The sequence below is a fragment of the Plecotus auritus genome, assembly GCF_963455305.1.
Source record: "Plecotus auritus genome assembly, chromosome: X".
Lineage (NCBI taxonomy): Eukaryota > Metazoa > Chordata > Mammalia > Chiroptera > Vespertilionidae > Plecotus > Plecotus auritus.
Genome location: NC_137784.1, coordinates 4,298,819 through 4,316,908, shown reverse-complemented (window position 1 = coordinate 4,316,908; position 18,090 = coordinate 4,298,819).

Here is an 18,090-nt window from a genome sequence, read left to right as displayed (position 1 = left end):
TTCCCTTAGCTCAGTTACTGTGTCTGGGGGCAAAGTGGGGCAATACGATTTGCAGCACCTGGGGGTTTGTAACTGACAGCCCCCCCCCCCCCCCCCGGGACCACATGAAAATCAAGAGAGGGTATTCCTCAGGGGGTCTGCTGCTGGACAGACAGACAAGCAGCATGAATCTACCTGCAAATGATTTGTCTGTATGGACAGGGAGAGCAGGAAGCCAGGTCATGGTAAGAGACCCGTTAGCCAATAGTAAAATGAATTCCAATTGTAGGCTGGCTTCCTTAAATTCTGCCTTAGGCCTAATAAAGATGCTCTGGATTCTTGTGTAAATAATTTGGGTAATGTCTAACTAATCACATTTCAATTGCTGAATAGACATTTGTGGCTAATAGCTTTGGTAATGGATAGCCCAGATCTAGGGCAGGGGTCTCAGACTTTAACTTGGGTGGACACATCCCTGGGCGATTTGGTTCAAATCTAGGTCTAGGGTGGAGCCTAAGAGTCTGCATTTCTAACAAGCTCCCGGGTGATGCTAGTGCTGCTGGTCCAGGTATTACACTTCGAGGAGCAAGGGACTAGTTGAATCAGTGCTATTCTCTCACTTCCAAGGCTAGGAACTGTGTGTATTCATGTAAATATATGTAAAATACATAGGTATGCATACATACACACATGTGCATGAGTATGTATCTGAATATGTATGTCAGGACTTGTCTAGGCACAGAGGCAAGCTTCGCAGATACGAAGAGCAGTTCAGTGCTTCCTGTGTTCTCACCTTCACTTCATCTTCAGTCGCCTTCCTCTTCTTTGGTTCACTGGAACCGAACAGCAGTATGTTCAGTCTTGGTTTCAGTCTCCGCCTTCATTGGTTTGCCTTTTAAAATGTGCACCACAGGTCCTTGCATTGTGTTTCAGTGTTCGAAGGTATTGAAAAGTATTTGATGACTCGGGCTCTCTGTGGTTTTGCGTACAGTGTAAATAAATCCCAGTTCTACTTGATTTCCTTGTACTTGTGGGTGGAAATTTTGTGTCCCAGTATTTGTGGTTCTTTCTATAGATGCTTTTTCATTCTTCCTTAGACATCAGTTTGGAAAGGTTATGAATTACTTCTGAAGTGTTGTTTCAACATTTATCCAAGTCATCTGGCTCCTCCAAGCCGATGCTGATGTAACTTCTAAGCCAGGTTTTTTTTTAAAAAAACAAGCAAACCAGAAAAAAAAGCCCCAAACCAAAAATTAAAATGGACTGAGTTCTTTTTGAAGATTTATAATCTGAGCAAGTTGTGTGAGCATAAATAGCAACCAAAATCATAGTGAGATTGAAGAAATTTGTCATGCTTTTCCCATTATTCTTCTTTAGTGTCATTTAGGGGACAAGATTTTTGTAGGCAAACACCATTACTTTTAGCAGTTATTGAAGTCAGACAAAGGAAGATATTAAGGACATAGCTTTTAAAAACTTTTGAAAAACCCACAGAATTATCCACTAAAACTGAAGGAAATAAAATGAGGCATAACACTGTGTATATCAAAGCAAGATAAGAGAAAAATAGTGATTTTTACTTTAATCTCCATTTTAATTTTATTGGCCATGTGAGGTGGGAAAATTGTATTTCTTTTTTTATACTTAGTCTATGTACAGTTATAGATCCAAATAATTATAAGATCTTATATCATCTATGAAAACAGCTCTTAATTAAAAGACTTGATTCACTCGTCTGGATTCTAGAGAAGTCAAATTCCCAAAGGAGATCAAGCTGGAGCGCAATTTAAATGAATAGTCTATTTTATTTGTTTTAACGTCATGGTTATCTCTGAGTGAAGTTTGGAGTATAAGACTTTTGTATTTGCTGTGGCTCAAACTGCATTATAGCAACAATAAGTCCTGGCCGGTGTGGCTCAGCTGCTTAGAGGGTTGTCCCCCCAGTCAGGGCACATACTTAAGTTTTGGGTTCAGTACTCGGTCAGGGCACATGTAGGAGGCAACCAATTAATGTTTCTCTCTCTGTCTTTCTCTCTCTCATTCTCTCTCTCCCTTCCTCTAAAAATTAATAATAAAAATAATAGCAGCAATAATAGCTAACATTTATTAACTGATCAATTTATGTCAGGGCCTTATTAATTTACTTGCATTATTTTATTTAATTCTTATTAACAACTTCATGACATAGGTACTGTCAAAGTGTAATTTTTAAAGAGCTAAAAATACAAAACTCTTGGCCATCTGTATGTCCTCTTTGGAGAAGTGTCTATTCAGGTCTTTGGCCATTTTTAAATTGGATTGTTTGCTCTTTTCTTTTGTTGAGCTGTATGAATTCTTTGTATATTTGGGGAATGAATCCCTTATCAGATGTCTCAGTGGCGAATATATTCTCCCATACAGTGGGTTCCCTTTTCATTTTAAGGATGGTTTCTTTTTCTGTGCAGATGTTTTTTACTTTGATTCAGCCTCATCAATGGAATAAAAAGATGAAAAAATTATTGAATAAAAGCCCACAAATCTCATACAAATACAGAATGAAAACATGTTAAGGATTTATTCAAGTTATTCATGATGGGAACCATAACAGGGTTAAACTGATTCCAAGAGCATTTTGAGGAGCTTGGCATTTGTAGGCCTTTTAAGGGGAAAAGCTTTGCAAGAAATTTCTAAGATAAATGAAAAACTGGTTGATGTCCTACAGAGTAACTTCAGAGCATCTAAATTTTAACCAAATGAAAAATAGGAAGTCAAACACAAGTACTTTCCCTAGATAATTAAATAACTCTTAGGCAAATAGGTTAGTGTCCCAGTAAGATTTTGAAATGTCATGCCACAGCCCATTTCACCTCATTCAAAGTTTGAAATAATTTCTTAACAAAATTCTAATTATCCACATTTTCCAATGAGGAAATCAGTGCTTAGAGATGTTAAATAACATGATAAGGCAATCACAGTAAGGGCAGAGCAAAACTGGAACCCAGGTCCTTCTGACACTTAAACCCACTCTCTTATATTTGTTGAAATCCATTTTGTCCTGTAAAATTCTTTTATTTATTATTGTGTGTGTGTGTGTGTGTGTGTGTGTGTGTGTGTGTGTGTGTGAGAGAGAGAGAGAGAGAGAGAGAGAGAGAGAGAGAGAGAGTTGGAAACTGGCCTTTTAACCTGGATATTTTGGGGCCTTTTATTGACAAAGTTTATTCAGATGATATTAACATTTTGACCATTTTTTCCTTTTTATAAAAAATATCTCATTATCCCTTACTCATTAAAATATCTCTCATTAAGGGAGTAGTCTTCTCTATTGGTTTCATAGGAATTGGGGGTAGGGCTTGCATTGAACCATCACACATATTATCTTCGCCCTTGACCACCAGCACACATTTGAGAACTAGCTGGTTAGGGGAGTTAGACTTTGAAGTCCTTAAATAGGCTTTTCCTTGGTACAAAGCAAAATGCGTGCATGCAGAATCTAAATCCATGAACCTCAGTCTGTAATCAACTCAGTTACCCAGCTTAGATCAAAGAGAGTTAATACATGCCTTTTAGGTGTAATTTGAATGAAGATATTCTCTCTCAAATCTATTGGATTTGAAAGCATGAGGGAGAGGGAGAGATATTACATTAATTGAAGGCAAAGTTAAATTTTGTACTGATCAAGAGGACCAAGGACTAGATTTTAAAGTTAAAATGTGGGGTGGAAGTGGGAGGAGTGTGGGGATATAGGAACATGACAGCGTCGGTGGACTCTGATCCCCTCTTGGTACTCCCAATTCTAATCTGTTTGTCTCACTTGAGTCAGGCAGTGCGTAGTAGTGGGTGACTAGCACAGGTGAGGCCTTGGGTTCTGTTAAGGGTCCTGGAAGTTGGAGAGACCTGGACTGAATACTGCACAGAGGGGATCACCTGACTATGACTAGAAGGTGGCAGATCCCAGCTTGGTGTGGAGAATGGATGATGACCCTACTTGAGTGTGCTGGGTGTCTGTGATCCCGATGAGTATTAGGAGAAGAAAGCTATAAAAACTAACAATGGTCATGTGACCAGTTGTAGAAATGAGGATTTTAATAGGCATACATATTTTCTTCTGGTTTGATATAGATATATCTATGTATATTCATAAAAGTTGTCCTTTTCTCCTCTGCCTATCCTAATATATAAAAACCCAGGGTCCGTAACATCCAAAACGACTGAAGGCTCAACCAACCGGAAGTCACTGCTGGGTTGCCATGGTGACCCAGCACTGACTGCCTCCACTGCAGGCCCCACAACCCAGCACTGACTGCTGAGGGGGCTGCGGATCAAGCCTGGAGAGAGGCCTGGGGAGAGAGAGGCAGGGTCTGATCTATAGCCTCCATGGCAGCTGTTGATCAGCACTTACCTCTCTCTTTCGCTCCGGGCCTGGCCAGCAGCTGCACCTCTCTTTCTCTTGGGCCTCTGCTGGGGCTGCTGATCAGCCCCGCCTCTCTGATCAAGCCCATTGATAGGCCTGGAGATGCTGACTGGCATAGAAACCGACCAATGAGAACCAAATCTGGGTAAAGTGCGAGGAGCCTATGGCTGCCTAGGAGGCAGCTCTTTTGACGCTGACTGGCATAGAAACTGACCAATCAGAACCAAATCTGGGTGAACTGCAAAGGCAGAACCTAAGGTGGAGGCTAAGGAGGGGTTTTAAGGGCAACAGCTATTTGGTGTAAGGTGTAAGAAAGCAGTTCAATTTTTTAATGAGCAGTTTGGCAGTATAGTGCATATGGCTGGCTATCAGTCCAGATATAGGGGTTATGTATTTCTGTCCTCCAAGAGCATCTCCTCCTGATGAAGAAGGCTTTTCTCCCCCATTTAAGCAATCCTATCCTATATAATCTATACTACTAAAAGGGTAATATGCTAATTAGACCAGGTCGACTGGCCATGTTCCAGATATCTGACTTCCTTCTGGACAAAGCCATGGTGGTGGGGGCCAAGGCAGAGGCTATTAGGGGTAATCAAGCCACCAGGGGAGGGCAGTTTGGGGTGAGATCAGGCCGGCAGGGGAGGACAGTTAGGAGCGATCAGGCAGGCAGAGGCAGTTAGGGGCAATCAGGCCGGCAGGGGAGAGCATTTGGGGGTGAGATAAGGCCTGCAGGGGAGGGCAGTTGGGGGTGAGATCAGGTCGGCAAAGGAGGGCAGTTAGGGGTGATCAGGCAGGCAGAGGCAGTTGGGGGCAAGATCAGGCCAGCAGGGGAGGGCAGTTAGGGGCTCTCAGGTAGGCAGGCAGAGGCAGTTAGGGGCGATCAGGCAGGCAGAGGCAGTTGGGGGCAATCAGGCAGGCAGGCAGGTGAGTGGTTAGGAGCCAACGGTCCCAGATTGCGAGAGGGATGTCCGACCATTGGTTTAGGCCCGATCCCACAGGGGCTGCTGATTGGAGAGGGTGCAGGCTGCTCGCCCCCCCACCCCACCCCGGCCCTGTGCACAAATTTCAGGCACCGGGCCACTAGTTATATAATATAAAGGGTGAGTTAAAGCTATATTTCAATATTTAAATTGCAGAATAATAGAGAGTTATTGTGACTGAACCAGAAGGCAAATAACTATCAACCATTTATGGATAAAATAACAAATAGGACTCTGTGGATGTGTTTTTGGGAAGAGCATGAGTGAGTTTTGGATGTATGGGGAACAGTTACATCAAGTAGGACAGAAGCATTATGTTGTTTACTTTATTTGGAAGTTAAATGGGCAAAAGGAGAGTATATGGATGCTGCATCAACAAAGGGGTGGAATGTGATGGATTATCCATTATGAACTAGGCATTACTACCACCCCTCCTCATATCTCTTCTGTATTGCAGAGAAATTGGGCACTTATAATCCTCTTCCCCATATGGTCCTGAGTTAGGATTTGCCAAAGAGAGTAACACATTTTTTCCTAGGTGAAGGAGATGTAGAAACTATTATGCTCAGGGGTGATTGCAGTTGGATGTGGGGCAGGCAGGAGACTCGGTGGCTTTTGGGGGAGTGATTGAGAACCAGATGCTTTGCTGGTGTAGACTAAGACAGTTGGTGAGAAATTTCTCAGAGATTCTTGCAAATTGGAGTAGATTTCTGTAGAGCGTTTGTTAACACATGCACATTGCTATGCCAGGCTGAGATATTCAGTGTCTGCCTCCCTGGTCTTTGGTAGTGACTTTCTTGGCCCCACTACCCCAGATATTCCAACATTGATGCAAGCCTTCATTCTTTTTGTTGTTGTTAATCCTCACCCGAGGATATTTTTCCATTGATTTTTAAGGAGAGTGGGAGGGAGAGGGAGAAAGAGAAACATCAATGTGAGAGAAACACATCCATTGGTTGCCTCCTGCACACACCCTAACCAGGGCCAGGGATTGAGCCTACAACTGAGATATGTGCCCTTGGCCGGAAATGAACCCGGGACTCTTCCGTCCATGGGCTGATGCTCTATCCACTGAGCCAAACCGGCTAGGGCCAAGCCTTAATTCTTATATTAAATTTTTTAATTCCTGCACTTTTAGACTGACTTTATTTTCTTGACTGACTCTAAGCTTATGCAGGTAATTTGATGAAAAGATATGCATCTCACTGATGCATTTAAGGAAGTGCTATTGGAAGGCAAATACCATATGATCCACACAAGAAAGGGATATACTGGTAAGCATATTTTAAAATACAGGAAATTAAAAAAAAAAACACTATAATTTTCAATTTGACCCTGAGAATTGCATCTTTCCTTAGGCTCCAGTCTGTTTTGGAGAGCCATCTACATATTATCCCAGGAGTCAGAAAACTATGGCCTGTGAGCCAAATCCAGCTTGTCACCTACTTTTATAAATAAAGTTTTATTGGAACACATTTGTTTACATATTGTCTATGACTGCTTTCACCATGATGACAGAGTTGAGTATTTGCAACAGAAACCATGTGGCACACAAACCCCCAAAATATTTGCTATTTGGTTCTTTACAGAAAAAGTTCACTGGCCCCTGTATTCTCCTAATTCCTACTTCCTTTAAAAGTTGAAGCTTTTTTTTTTTTTCTCTGTCACCATCAACTTGGCTCACTTGGTGGGATTAGACTAAATAAAAATATTAATTTTTTTTGGCAAAGAGATTTAGGATGCCTGAAAGAATCTTTTAACTGGCTCAAAGTACCCACTTACCAACACTTCTAACTTGGCATAGCAACATGTCATAAAAATGTCATTGAAAGTAACTGAATTCCTCCTTAATCGTTTTGGCTACCTTTGCGGTGTTTCCTCCTTGTGTTGCTGAAGGTAGACAAGTAAGCTGCTGTTGCTTTGCACGGTTCCCAGAAGTCCACTCAACACGAGGACTTTCAGAAGAATAGTTCTGCTCTCGCATTTACCTGTGAGTGTTGCAAATGCAAGGATTGCTCACTTCTGTCATAATCTTCAAAGAACAAAAAGAAAGGATTAGATGTAAAAGTGGAGCATTTTGCATCTTAAATTCAACATTTTAGAAGCAATTGAAGAGCAGAAACACAGAGGGATCATCATTAAAATGCTTTAGAAGCTAAACCCTCAGTGAGTGTGTTTGAATTATTATTTTTAGCAGCTGATCATGCTGATCTTTTTTATTAAGTAACAAAATGGAATTTTCCCTCTCTTCTAAAGAGTGTGGCTATTAAAAAGAAACCCAGGAAAGGTATATTTTAGGACAAATGTCAGTTACGTTATGATATTCAGAGAGGATTCTTTAGCTTTTGGTTATGATATTGCATCTGCTCTAATCCAGTGAGCCTGCAAATGCATAAGCTAATTAATGCATTGATAAATATTATCCATCCACGTACACGTCCCTTAAGTCTAGCACATGTTTGTGTAATTCATTTAAAAATGTGTGTGTTTATGTGTGTGTTTATTTAGTTCCTATCATATGCTGGGCCCTGCTTTAGTTCCTGGGCATATGAGGACAAGGGGCAAATATTGAGAGAAAGGAAAGTTCTGGAAACCTTTCTATCACTCATCTTATTTTAGAAACCCTGTATCCATAGCTATCAAGCTCAGAGCTCTAGTGTGACTCAGTCAGTCGGCCTCCTCCACACCCACTCCTGGCTCGTGTCCTCTTCCTGTGTTAGCTCTGCTCAGAGTAACTGGAAAAACACATAGGAGGATCATTTTGTGTGGAGAGAACCATGGAGTTCGCATTGGACCAGAGTGGGAGCAGCAGGAAGCCTCTTGCACTTCCCCTTCCAGCTCCATAGTCTGATGTTTATTCTTCTTGACAGCAAGATAGACTGCCAACTTTGTTTTTAATTATTTGAATAAAATGACATCCCTCCTCCTCCCTTTTCTCAGGCCTCCCTCTGAAATCCCATCTTCTGTGTAGCCAATGCTGATGAAATTGCCGGTTTTGGCATTGGTGCTCTTTTCAGCCAAGTGAGATGAGCTGAGTTAATATCCACACCCTGAAAGGAAGCCAGAAACATTTACCCCTGCTTGGTCCTCTGTCCCCCAGCCCTCTACCTCCCCTCCACTCTTTACCTGCCACCCTGCAGACATACCGCACGTCTCCACTGCATCTAACCTGGCACCTGAATAAACCATTTTCAAGTATTTTCTAATCCCCTACCTTCCCACATCCCCCTTTTCTTTTCTTTCTTTCTTTTGTGTGTGTCTGTTTTTACAAAATAGTTGAATTCTCTTTTTTTGTATTCTAGTGTAAACATGGAACAAATGTGTAACTCATCATAATGGACATCTGTTACATGAATAGTGGAGAGCTCATATCTCCCCGATTAATCACTGTTTCTATTCATTTGGAATTAGCAACCTGTGACTTCAAGTAACTCCCTGATGAAACAGAACACACATTCTTTTCACAGATGTATAGAAATAGGAATAAATCTACAATTTGGCAAATGCTCCAGATGCAGAGCACAGTGCATGCTTATAATAAGAAAATATAATAACTGTCTTAGACTAATACATGGTAACTCTGACAAAGAGGAATTTATATAGTCAAAACTTCTTGAAAACGGTCTCACCTGCATACGTATTTTCTAAACTCTGGCCCTGGAGCCTGTAGTTTCCGGACAAAGTTTTCTCATGTTATTTGTCCTCCTTGGAGACTTGAAATTCCTCATCATTTAGAAGCAAGATAGAAATTTGGAGGCTATGAAGCATAGCAGAATTATCGACTGTAGGAGCCAGGATCTTACTGGCTACCCTTCTTTGTCAAGGTATGTTTTCAGAAAGAGTGCATTTCTGTGTGCTAGGACTGTGTATCCAAGACATCTATCATATACAGACCATTGAGTAATTGAGTCTGCATAAGCTAATGATTCACAGTTGTATCCCATTGCACATTTAGACATAATATTGCACTCAAACCAGAATAAGGAGTGTACAGCATTTGCTGAATTCATTTTTGTTATGAAATAATGCCAGTTTTAATAATAATGAGGTCATTTGTTTATCTAGCAATCATTTATGCATCTTGTTCTATCAGAACTACTGGTCTGATTCTGGCACTGTCTAATTTGGGATAAAAAAAGATGTGAATTTTTTCTTTTTTTTTTTTTAAATATATTTTATTGATTTTTTACAGAGAGGAAGGAAGAGGGATAGATAGTCAGAAACATCGATGAGAGAGAAACATCGATCAGCTGCCTCTTGCACACCTCCTACTGGGGATGTGCCCGCAACCAAGTTACATGCCCTTGACCGGAATCGAACCTGGGACCTTTCAGTCCACAGGCTGACGCTCTATCCACTGAGCCAAACCGGTTTTGGCGTGAATTTTTTCTTAAAAAATGAATAGTATAATGAAGAAGCCAGATATGTCTACACATGAGGCCAATACTGTGATAGACCCTTTGATATGCATTTGCACAAAGAATGGTCAATCTCTCTTCAGTGTGCTGGAGGCAGTGAGAAGAAATTCAGAGGGAGAAGGTGGTGTCATAGCAGAGACTTGAAAGAGGGTTATTTATCTGGGTCTTAGGGAGAGCATTGGACATAGGGTGGGGACAAAGTGGGGATATTACTGACTGTCTTCCTTAGGTTGTATATAATTTCTCTTCTACTTCCAGAAGCAAACTCAGAGTGTAAAAGATGTAAGTAGGAAAATTATATAGCAGGGTCAACATTTGAGAGGAAGAAATAGGCACAGCTTAGGCCATTTACAGTTATAACCTGATGGTGGGAGAAACATGAATTAACTCACTCTGGTTTTCTACAGTTGACCATGCTGAGGATAGACAAGATAATAAGAAAATTGTAAATAAAAATGGCCAAATGTTGGTAATCTTGCAAGGTTCAGTCTAGTAGGTATAACATACAGAGAATGAAAAGTATGTCTCAATTCTGTCCTTCTCGCCTGTCCACCATTTCCCTCCTTAGAGAAGACCACTGCTAGAGTTCTTCCAAAAGATAGTCTGGTCATGTTCAAGCATTTCCATAATGTAACATGTTGAAATGGAACCCTTTCCAGGGTCAGTTTTGGCTGAGGCATGAAGACAATGGGCACTACATCCCAAGATACCCTAGGACAATAATTCTAAATAGAAAACCTGAATAGAGGACTCACTGACATGGAAGATAAGAGTCAAGAGGATAGAGAGTTGCCTGGCTGGTGTAGCTCAGTGGTTGAGCATCAACCTATGAACCAGGAGGTTACAGTTTGATTCCCGGTAAGGGCACATGCCCGGGTTGTGCGCTCGATCCCCAGGAGGCAGCCGACCCATGATTCTCTCTCATCATTGATGTTTCTATCTCTCTCTCCATCTTCCTTCCTCTCTGAAATCAACAAAAAAAAGGATAAAGAGTTAAGAAGAGTTTGTGAGGGGTGTCCTTGGAGGAAGTGACACTGGGAGTCTCACCATTCTTTACCACCAACAATCAGGGCAGGGAGACAACAACCCCTAATCCCTGTCCTAGTGAGGGGAGCATCTAGGGGACCTATGCAATGCAAGCTGAATCGGCCTTAGCCATCCCCATGGGTAGTTCTGGCATAAAATGGCCCACCATAATGGTCCCTCTTTGGGTCAAATGGCAAGAATGTTATATGTTTGCTTTGACTAACTGTCATTGGGTGTAGGCCCTGTGAAGGACATGACCATGGCTTTGCAGCCCTCTGCTGCTGGGTTGCAGGCTGTAGGCTTTCTGCCCTCAGTGCACTCCCAGAAGCTGGGGCAACAAGCATTTCATTGAAGGGGGATCCAGATAGCACACCTCAATACCCACCACACAGGCAAGGGTACCTCAGCGTTAGGAGGCACGTGTGTGTAGTGCTAGGGCAAGAAGCTAAGAAAGGCCATGCCATGTCACAGGGATTGCAGTCACAGGTATCTCCAGAGAACATGGGTACATGCCTCAAGAAGGCAGCCACTCCAGGGAGCATAATCCATCTCACAAGGTATGAGTTAATTAGAGCTCTCCTAACCACTTGTACACATCAGGATATGAGCAAGAAACCAATGGCACATTTATACTGAGTAATATGTAAATATTTTAGTGAAGCCTCAAGGGAAGGTACAGTACCCTGGGTCTAGTAAGAATGAATGCCATCAACCAATGCAGCCTGAAGGTTGGATGGGGAGAGATCCGTTTCCAGGAACCCAGAGACCAGGAGAGCTCAGTCTGTAGGACCCACTAGCTGGGCTGTCACCTTTGGCCATCAAGCAGAACCTGGCTGACATGAGCCTGCAGCTGGGCACTGGGGGAAGTCTTACTTCAAACGCACTCTTCTCACTTTCTTTGGTATTATACTGGGACTCTCCACTGGGAACCTGATTCATGTTGTGCATATAGGTCAGCCCTCAGAGGCACAGAGGTGGGCTACAAGAGTGGAGTGTGCAAATCCTCTCTTCCCCCACTGGGTCCTGGATAGGGCACCAAACTCTGCAGTGATCAGTAGTCAGATGAGAGAGAGAGAGAGAGAGAGAGAGAGAGAGAGAGAGAGAGAGAGAGACTCACCTTGCATGTCTATACTTAGCACCCTGAGGTCACAATACATCAGTGCAACTTCTTAGTTTTCAAGATGAGAGACAGGATGGAGTGAAACTCTGGGGTCTACTTGAATCATAAAATGGCTGTGAGGGAGCAATCTGAATTTTGGTGTTTGCTCTGGAAAGGGGAGGAGTATCAAGTTTGATTCCTCCCCTTCCCCTCTCCCCCCAAATCATGGCTGATGTTTTCGTCCTAGGTCATGTGCTTGGGGACAGCTTTCCTTTCACTGAGACTTCTGAATCTGAATGAAAGGAAGTCCCAGAATTTTAAATCTGGGCCTTAATGGAAAAAATTAGTTCTGGGATATTTGAGCCTTGGGAGAAAAAGACATCCTAGTGTTGAAGTTTCTGTGGTTAATTTTGTTGGTAGAGATGGATGTTTGATTCTCCTTTGAGGATGATTGCTCTTCAGTTGTGGGGAAGAAAAATGACCACAGTCAACCTTTTGGCTGTGCCAAAGGGAAGCTGTAACTCTAAGCCATCTGCATAAAAATTCTTCACTGTAGAGCAGAGTTGTACCCTCATAGGAGGGGAACCTGAGGCTGGTAATCAAGGATAAACTTGTTTCCTGTCTCTAGGTCCCAGGCGAGTTTGGGTATGGGGGATACAATGGTCAAAAATACTCCCAGAGTGAGTGGGTGGTGGGAGGTGGGCTCTACTCTGTAACATGGTGGGTACTGGGAGCTGCATTTTTTATTGATATTAGAGATGGGGGCAGGGGGAGAGAGAGAAACAACGATTTGTTATTCCACTTATTGATGCATTCCTTAGTTGATTCTTGTATATGCCCTGACTGGTGATCCAACCCACAACATTGGCATATCGGGATGATGCTCTAACCAACTGAACTACCCAGAAAGGACCAGAGCTATACTATTTTGTGTCTAGTTTTAAACGTTCTCTTTTGCATTACAGTTCTCTTCTTTTAACCTCATGTGGTCAGTAAATTTTATTAAATTCTATAGCCTGGACTTAGCAGGGTTTTGTGAAATTAAAGGGCCATGGTTCCTGTTGGGGACAAATAGGTGAGAAAAGTGAATGCAGTCTGCTGGGACAGGTTACAAGACAGGAAGGCACTGAATTCCTGGACTGGCTGTAGCCACAAGTTTCCAGGGTGAGCTGAAGGAAAAGCTAACATGTCTTTAGGACTCTCCGTATCAGAGATACCTGGGCGGGACACCATACTGTGGCATGAGGTGGGGATTTGACCACTAATGCGAGGACATAAAGGTAACGGCCACCACGAGGCAGGAGTACTTGGAGCATTTGGACATCAGTACGGAGAGACTTTAGTGGCTTCTCCAATAAGTGGTTTCACCATCTTATCCAGCCACTGCTTGGATATCTGTACTCATCCCTTTGTGTGGTTGGATAAGTCTACTTACTAAAAAACTTTTCTAATGAAAGTTAACTTCAGGTTTTCTTACTGGCCCCTTCCTAGCTCTTTTTATTTTCTTCCCTTCAGCACTTTTCAGTTAAACATTGCTTTGATCAAGAAGCACATATATGGTAGAACCATTGCTTTGGAGTAATGAAAACTCATGTTCAAAATTGAGTCTACTTCCTGCTGGCTGCATATGCGTGCACAAATTACTTAACTTCCCCTAGATTGAGTTTCTACAATCGTTACTCATAAAAAGGGGCATACTCAACTCAGATTTCCATAGATTTGAGCAGTGGGAACCTCTTTAAGCTGGTTCCCGTGTCCTTTTGAAATGACTCCATTTGTCTTTGAAACCTTCCTTGATTTCCAGCACTGCAAAATGTCCCATGATTATCTCATATCTTCCCTGCCCCTGAACCAGATTTTGAATTGGCCATTTCTCTAAGAAACTCTGGTAACTTTCATTGGAGAATGGACTTACGGGCCAAATCTACTGGTCATTTTAGTTGACAGAGTCAGAAAGCAGATATATTTAAAGCTTATGAGTTCATAGTAACATTTCCAGCTCAAAGGAACAATACCAGTTTCTCACTTCTTTAATTTTATAATCTCAACTTTTTCTTATACAGAAAATCTTTTTGGTAACACTACTAGTATAATTACTTCTCCACTTTATACTACAAATAAAGAAAATATTTCAGAATAATAGTACAAATATTGCTATAAAAATAAAACAAGGAGATGAATGGTAACAAGAACAGCAACTACTAATTGAAAAATATCAAACTCATGCAGTTGTGATGAGGATTAACTGATCTACACCAGCGATTTTCAACCTTTTTAATTTCATGGAACACATATACTTACCACTCAAATTCTGCGGCATACCAAAAAATATACTTTTTGCTGATCTGACCCAAAAGTGGGTATAATTTTGATTCATTCACACTGGATGGCTATTGTTGTGTTGGCTGTCATTTATTTATTTGACAATCTAAGGGAAAAGAGGTCAGTGCCCCTGACTAAGTAGTCGGGTATTGCCTATTTTAAAAATTCTTGCAGCATACCAGTTGAAGATCTTGAAAATCGCTGATCTGTGTCCATTTCTGAGAATAACACTCTGGGCACAGCACTCACTAACTGTTAATCTTCTTTCCCACCTCCCAGCCCACCCCCCAGTCTCAATCAAACCTTTTCTTAGTGGTCCTCTCACTCGTGGATAAACTGGTATTGTTCCTAAACACAGCCTGGCATTTGGGCCTTTTCCAAACATACTTCTATCCCGACGGCTCCCTGGTGCTCCTGCTCAAATGCACTGAATCCTTTCAACATGTCCCGTGCACTTCTGCATTCTAGCTTGGCTTGCAATGTTGCATTTCCCTCCTTCCTCTCTCCCTTCCAAATGCATCATCTATTCTTTCCCCCTTTGAATTGAAGTAAGTGCTTTAACAGACATTAAATTCTTACATGTACTTGGATCTCTTTGTCTTTTCTCATGTTAATACCAGACCCTTTTATTATAGGGACTTTATTGTAAATTTAAAACATTGTTGAGCAGGTTTTTCTTCATTATTACATTTCAAAAATTTCTTGCAATTTTCATAAAATTTTACAATCATTTTCACCTTATTCAACCTCCCACCTCCCTATTCCCACCCCCATTCCCACAATCCAAATAAACTTTGCTTGGACTCTTATAGAAATAGTATTAAACCAATAGGTTGGCCTTTTTATTACCTTAAGTCTTCCAGAAAAGGAACCTGGTATTTCTCTCTCTTTAGAGTTTAGAAGATCTTGTTTTAATTCTTTTAATATCATTTTGTAGTTTTCTTCATGTAGGTTCTGTGCCTTCCTTTAAAATATATTTAAAGGATTTTGTAGTGTTTCTTGCTATTATGATTTTCTTTCAATTTTCAGTTTAATTTATATTTTAAGAGCTATTGTTTTTAAAATAATAAAAGTATAATCTTAGAATATTTTTACATTTTACAGAAAAGTTATAAAGATAGTACAGAGAGTTCCTATATACCCCACACCCAGTTTCCCCTATTAGTAACATCTTACATTAGTATGGTACATTTGTCAAAACTAATGAACCAATATTGATACATTATTAACTAAAGCCCATTGTTAATTTAGATTTTTAAAGTTATTACCTAATGCTCTTTTTCTGTCCCAGGGTCTTGTCCAGAAAACATCACATTTAGCCATCATGTCTCTTTAGCATCCTCTTGGCTATGACAGTTTCTCAGACTTTCCTTGTTTTTGATAACCTTGACAGTATTGGAGTTCTGGGCAGAAATCTTGTGGGATGACCCTTATTGCAATTTGTCTAATTTTTTCTTTTTTAAAAAATATATTTTATTGATTTTTAGAGAGGAAGGGAGAGGGAGAGAGAGATAGAAACATCAATGATGAGAGAGAAGCATTGATGGCTGCCTCCTGCACGCCCCCTACTTGGGATCGAGCCTGCAACCCAGGCATGTGCCCTCGGCCGGAATTGAACCTGGGACCACTCATTCCTCAGGCTGACGCTCTATCCACTGAGCCAAATCAGCCAGGGTTCTAATTTTTTCTTATAATTAGACTGGCCTCGTTGATTAATGGAAGATCACAGAGGTAAAGTCCTGTTCTCGTCACATTTCATTGAGAATACATGCTACCAGCATGACGTTACTATTGATGTTGACCTTGATCACCTGGCTGAGGTAATGTTTGTCAGTTTTCTCCACTGTAAAGTTATTGCCCCCCCCCTTTCCATATTACATTCTTTGGAAAGAAGTCGCTATGCACAGATCATATTCAAGGAATGGGGAATTATATTCCACTTCCCTAAATGAATTATTTAGAATTCTTCTGCATGGAAGATATGTCTAGTCTTCCTCATTTATTTATTCAAGTATTTATCTTTGCCATAATGACTCATGGATACTTATTTTAAACTTAGGGTTATAATCCAAACGGCTTTATTTATTTATTTTTTGTGCTCAAATTATTCCAGGCTTATTTTGTATATTTTCTTTCCCAGACTTAGCCATTTCTCTAAGGCTGCCTGCTTCCTTTTATTGGAGAATGGTATTAGAAACCAAGATCTGGTGCTAATGGGCTTGCTTCTACGAGGCCCTCTCAATTGGCAGAGCAAGGAAACGTGTGTCTGTAAAATAAGCTATGTATATGCGTATATCTATAAATGTCTATGTGTGTGAACATTTGTACCTACGTTAACCTAAACATAAAAAGGTGGTTGCTGGCAGTATCTATTCAATTTTAAAATGGACACCTATTTTTACTCAATACTCCCAATTTGTAGAGTTGATTCTACAGAAATGAAACCACCAATACATAAACATATATGTAATAGGGTGTTTACTGTAGCATAACTTTTAGAAAAAATTACTAGAAATAGCCAAGATGCCTTTAAAAATGGGAACAGTTGAATAAATTGTTGTTATATAATGTTATTTTTGAAAAAAAGTTAAAAAGAAATAGGTATACATTACAATGAACCTAAGAAAGTTGTAGAAAGACATATATACCAAACTGCTAACAAAGCTGAGATTTGGAAAGAGAATATTATTATTTGTATTGAATAGCATAGTATTCTATGATTTCCTACAATGATCATGTATTACCTTATTTTATATTTTCAGATCTATTGAAATAATTTAAATCACACACAAAAATATGGAGGAATGGATTTGGATCTACATTTTAAAGGTGTTTGGACTTTGTTCCATCTATTTTGTCTACTGTAAGCTCTATGTGTTGCTACAAATTATCTTTGGGGCTGGTTTTTTTTTTTTGGGGGGGGGGAAACATACATGGTGGAACCCATAACAGACCTTCATTCTTAGAATTATATAAGTCAGTATAATATTTGAAAACCTTGTTTCAAATATGTGTTACTATCTGATAAAAAGACACATCCTTTTATCCCAATGACAGCTAATGTTTCAATTATATAAGAAAATGTTCATTTATACATATTTAAATCTCCCTATTCAATAAAAATAGATTTTGTCAGATTCCTAAATTGGTGTATAATTCCTCCCCTCTTCTCCCAGATCTGGTCCATATCATTTTCATTGTTCACTTCTCTGCAATACCAGAAGAGGAGTGATGTAGCTAATTTAGCATTTATACATTGGTGAGAAAAAGTAGCCACTGTTAGGTAACTCAACTATTCCTTGCAACTCCCCGGGGTCTCAGTAGGGCTGGACAGTGGTGGCAGGAATGTGCTGATTTCTTTTCAGGTAGAACATTACTCCTTCTCCTCCTCTTTTCCTGAATTTTGTCCTCTGATACATTGCCAAGTCTTCACAGTACAGAGGAAAACAGGCATGATAATGAGGAGGAGAACGGGGCCATTTTCTTGTAGGAAATAGTCTTCAAACCCATGGTAAGTATTTGAGAAATTTAATATTCAGGTAGGTCTTTCACAAAAGCGAAGTGGTCCTACCACAAATTTTTGGAAAGGGGGGGATACTCTTCGCTTCATGCCATTTCAGCTTATGAAAATGTCATAGCACCCCTCTGCTTTTGGAGAGCAGGGGAAACCTGCACTTTGAATTTTTATTAACAAGGAGCAAATGTTATATTTATGAAAATGCTATTAAGCACTTAAATAAGATCTAAAACATAAACATTAAATTTCCAATATATATGTAAATAATTGAGTAATATTAAGTTTAGGATTAAGGGGATGTAGTTTTAGACCATTTTTATTTATTATTTATTTTTAATATTTTTATTGATTTCAGAGAG